Source organism: Ahaetulla prasina, chromosome 2 (assembly GCF_028640845.1).
Source record: "Ahaetulla prasina isolate Xishuangbanna chromosome 2, ASM2864084v1, whole genome shotgun sequence".
Lineage (NCBI taxonomy): Eukaryota > Metazoa > Chordata > Lepidosauria > Squamata > Colubridae > Ahaetulla > Ahaetulla prasina.
The window spans coordinates 14619338-14624751 of NC_080540.1; positions in this window are offsets into that span (position 1 = coordinate 14619338).

The window sequence follows — 5414 nt, forward strand, 5'->3', positions numbered from 1 at the left end:
CATCAGTTGCGAAAAGCATCTGAATTTTGATCATGTGACCACGAAGATGCTGAAGTGGTCATAAAGGGTGAAAAACGGTCATAAGTCACTTTTTTCGGTGGTGTTCTGACTTTGAGGAGTCACTAAAAGAAATGTTGCAAGTCAAGGATTACAAGGAGCTGTAGAGATTGCTTTGTCTCCAACCTGCTGCTTAATATAAATATAAATATAAAGCCCCCAATATGAATATCCTTCCTCTGCTTGTTACAGAAATGGCTGATATTTGTTAGGTTGATAAAATCAAAAAGCTGAAAGGCTGTAATTCTATTCTCTACTTTGCTGAAAAAAGTTGGAAGTCTTTTTTTCTTTTCCCCCCCGTACCTACATTTTTTTTCCTCTTTCTTCCTCTTTCCCCCATTCCTATCATCTTTATTTTCATTTGTATTTTATATTATAGTAATTTTATTTTTATATATATATTCTTGTGCCGTGGTTCTCTAGCTGCCCCTTCCTGGATTCACTTAACAACAGTGTCAGTAACTTAACAACTGCAGTGGTTTCAGACATGGAAGGCCATTTTTTTTCGTTGGATCTTCAGGCCAGCCACATTTACTACTGTGGGAAACTGGGAGGGGGGATTGTATAGAGCCAGGGTGATATATAGTCATAACAACATTCCTTTCTCAGAAAGTCAAGGACAACTGGCCCTGCGCCTGGAGGACTGGAACTGGGAGGCATCTCCAGTTGGGACGGTGCTGGGATTGGGCCATGTGATGGACCTGTGGGTGTTGGGAAGGGACCTGAACTTTCCTTTGGGTGGGGGAAAACCTGGAAGCTTTCAGATTCGGGTTTTCCCAGATGGAGAAACACTGAACATTACCTCACACTTAGAAACTAACAACCTACTCTCCAACAAACAATTTGGTTTCAGGAAAAAGTTATCATGTAACTTACAACTTCTCCACTGCAAAAACATATGGACTTCAAATCTAGATCAAGGCAAATCAATAGATGCAATCTACATAGACTTCTGCAAAGCTTTTGACTCAGTAGTACACGATAAACTTCTCCTTAAACTAACATCCTATGGCATCTCAGGACCCCTCCACAAATGGATATCTGCTTTTCTGTCTAACAGACAACAAGTGGTCAAAATTGGCAATGCTTTATCAAATCCTGTTCCTGTCAAGAGTGGAGTTCCTCAAGGCAGCGTCCTTGGACCAACACTCTTTATTCTATACATTAATGATCTTTGTGACCATATCTCAAGTAATTGTGTTCTCTTTGCTGATGATGTCAAACTATTTAACACCACAGACAACACTTCTATCATTCAAAACGACCTTGACCATCTAACCGCTTGGTCTAAAAATTGGCAGCTCCAAATTTCAACCAGCAAATGCTCAGTCTTACATATAGGAAAAAAGAACCCAAACACTAAGTACATACTAGATGGACATTACCTTACAGACAACCCCCATCCCGTTAAAGACCTTGGAGTTTTCATGTCAAATGATCTAAGTGCCAAAGCCCACTGTAACTACATAGCAAAAAAAGCTCTAAGAGTTGTAAACCTAATTTTGCGTAGCTTCTTTTCCAAAAACACCACACTACTAACCAGAGCATATAAAACATTTGCTAGACCAATTCTAGAATACAGCTCACCTGTTTGGAACCCTCACCACATCTCTGACATCAATACAATTGAACGTGTCCAGAAATATTTTACAAGAAGAGTTCTCCATTCCTCTGAAAACAACAAAATACCTTATCCCACCAGACTTGAAATCCTAGGCTTAGAAAACTTGGAACTCCGTCGCCTTCGACAAGACCTAAGTTTGACTCATAGAATCATCTATTGTAATGTCCTTCCTGTCAAAGACTACTTCAGCTTTAATTGCAATAATACAAGGGCAACCAATAGATTTAAACTTAATGTTAACCGCTTTAATCTAGATTGCAGAAAATATGACTTCTGCAACAGAATCATCAGTGCTTGGAATACTTTACCTGACTCCGTGGTCTCTTCCCATAATCCTAAAAGTTTTATCCAAAAACTTTCTACTATTGACCTCACCCCATTCCTAAGAGGACCATAAGGGGCGTGCATAAGCGCACAAACGTGCCTACCGTTCCTGTCCTATTGTTTTTCTTTTCTTCTTCCTATATATGTTTATATGTGTATATACTATATAATCTTTTTGTATGATGTTGTGACAAAATAAATAAAAAAATAAATAAAAACATCATGGAGGAAAAGGACTGCAAACCTTTCATAGACTGTTTGCTGAACATTGGAAAAACTAAAACAGTGATTTGTGGAATCTGGTGATTTCCCTTGAAAAGGGAATGAATAAGGGTGTTAAGGGTAATCTGGGTTCACAACCAAGGTTGTGGACTGTTGAGCAGAGTACCCTACGCATGAAAACGACTGAGACTGGTTCTATACAATAACAGTCACTTGCAGACAAACTGGGGTTTGATATTCCTTTACTTTTAGGGAATAGGCAAAGACATAGTCCAAAAACAATTCCAGGTCATACACAGATAAAGTCAGTCAGTCAGTCAGTCTTCTTACCAATCATAGACTTGCAAAACAAACAAGGTGTTCTTTCAGTTCAGCAAAACACAGTTCAATTCACAACAGTCAGTATCTTGAGGAATCAGTAACTACCCATGATCAAGCAACGATCATAAAGCTCAAATATACAGTTGCAGCATGTCATTAGGGTACAATGCTGTAGCATCCCTGTAGATTCCCCAAACAAGCTATAATTTAGTAGTCCTTTTATACATTGGCTACAGAGCTCAACCAATCAGGATGCTTGCATGATGCAGCACAGCCTTAAAGCAATATCATGCCTTTCTACAAACATACTTAGTTAGTTTATATATTACGGGACCGTCTACTGCCGGCCTCTATCTCCCAGCGTCCGGTGTGTTCCCACAGAGAGGGACTCCTCAGGGTGCCGTCAGCCAAACAGTGTCGACTGGCGGCCCCCAGGGGGAGGGCCTTCTCTGTGGGGGCTCCGACCCTGTGGAACGAGCTTCCCCTCGGGCTTCGACAACTACCTGACCTTAGGACCTTTCGCCGCGAACTTAAAACCTATTTATTTCGTATGGCTGGACTGGGCTGATTTTAAATTTTAAATTTTAATTGAATTTTGATGGGTTTTAAATTTCTGTAATTTTATGGGGTGCAATGTTCTTTTAAATTTTCTGGCAAATTTGAATCAGTTTTTTAAGGGTTGTTTTAATTATGGTGTATGTTTCTGTTTGTATTTTATTTGCCTGTTCACCGCCCTGAGTCCTTCGGGAGAAGGGCGTATACAAATTAAAACATTATTATTATTATTATTATTATTATTATTATTATTATTATTATTATTATTATTATTATTATTATTATTATTATTATTATTATTATTGCCTGGCCAATTAGTTAGGCAAATAACAATTTCCTGACAAAGGAATTATTGTAATATTAATAAGGAAGGCAGGAAAATTACTTTGCAACTGCTCTTCAAGAAGGGTCGAAGTTGTTTCTTTATCTTTTCTTTCTTTCTTTCTTTAACGGTATCCTCTTCTGCACTTTTTCCTTTTCTCTTTTTCTTTATATTCTTCTATACAGGTAGTCATCCACCAACGACCACAATTTACCCGTATGTTGTTGAAAAATTTGTTAAGTGAGTTTAGCCTCATTTTACAACTTTTTTTGCCCTGTTTGTTAAGCGAATCGCTGCAGTTGTTAAATTAGTAAAAACGGCTGTTAAGTGAACTTGGCTTCCCCACTGACTTCACTTGTCAGAAGGTCGCAAAAGGGGGTCACGTGACTCCGGGACACTCACGTGATCCTGGGGATACTACAATGGTCCTAAATGTGAAAAATGGTCATAAGTCACTTTTTTCAGTGCCGTGGCAGGGGTGAAATGTAAAATTTGTTACTACCAGTTCTGTGGGCGTGGCTTGGTGGGGGGGGGTTAATGTGACTGGGTGGGTGTGGCCAACTTTTTTTTTACTTTTAAAAGCATTAAAAAGTACAATGTTGTACCTTGATGAAGGTATCTTTTCTTTTATGTACACTGAGAGCATATCCACCAAGACAAATTCCTTGTGTGTCCAATCACACTTGGCCAATAAATTCTATTCTATTCTATTCTATTCTATTCTATTCTATTCTATTCTATTCTATTCTATTCTATTCTATTCTATTCTATTCTATTCTATTCTATTCTATTCCATTCCATTCTATTCATTTTTTCTACAACCTCTTTGGCTGAAGAGGTGGTAAAAAAATGCTCTTAAAAGGCTCTGATGATCCCAGCTGAGTTGCCTGATCACCAGAGGCTTTTGTTTTCTTTTAAAACCTTTTTTTTGCCTTTAAAAGAAAAAAAAAGCCTCTGATGATCAGGCAACTCAGCTGGGATCGTCAGAGCCTTTTAAAAGATTTCTTTTACATGTCTTCGGCTGAAGAGGTTGTAGAAAAAATGCTTTTAAAAGGCTCTGGAGATCCCAGCTGAGGTGCATGATCGTAAGAGGCTTTTTTTTAAACTTTTAAAAACATTTTTTTTGGCCAAAAAAAATGCTTTTAAAAGTAAAAACAAAAACAAAACATCTCTCTGATGATTGCATGGCTCAGCTGGGCATGGTGGGGGGGTGTCAAGTATTTTTACTACCGGTTCTCCAAACCACCCACTGCTATCGCTACCGCATCAGGCGATCCAGTCCGAACTGGGAGCATTTCACCCCTGTGCCATTGTAACTTGAAACAGTCACTATTTTTTTTTTTACTATGATAAGACTTTATTTTTTTTTTTAAAAAAAGATTCTATAATAGAGAAGTTTGTTTTCCTCTTATTCTTTATTTCCAGTTCTGCTTTTTGGAAGAACTAAGGTGGCATAGCTGGGCGAGTAGAATTAGGGTTTTTTTATTATTATTATTTGCATTTATATCCCGCCCTTCTCCGAAGACTCAGGGCGGCTTACACTATGTCAAGCAATAGTCTTCATCCATTTGTATATTTATATACAAAGTCAACTTATTGGCCCCAACAATCGGGGTCCTCATTTTACCTACCTTATAAAGGATGGAAGGCTGAGTCAACCTTGGGCCTGGTGGGACTCGAGCCTGCAGTAATTGCAGGCAGCTGTGTTAATAACAGACTGTCTTAGCAGTCTGAGCCACAGAGGTTTATCCTGTGGTGGGGCTAAATATAACCTGTTGGAAGTTGATTGACTGGAACATTAGATCCCCTTCTTGACATTTCACAATACCCTTACATTGCTTCTACTGACCTGGTTTAAACATAGAGTGAAAGGAAACCAAGTTTTCTGGTGAAAATGAACACAGCAACTTCCCCTCCTACAGGCAGACACATACAGTATTCGCGCCTATTTAGTTCAGCCTTGTGACTGAGTGGAAACATCTGCTGGTC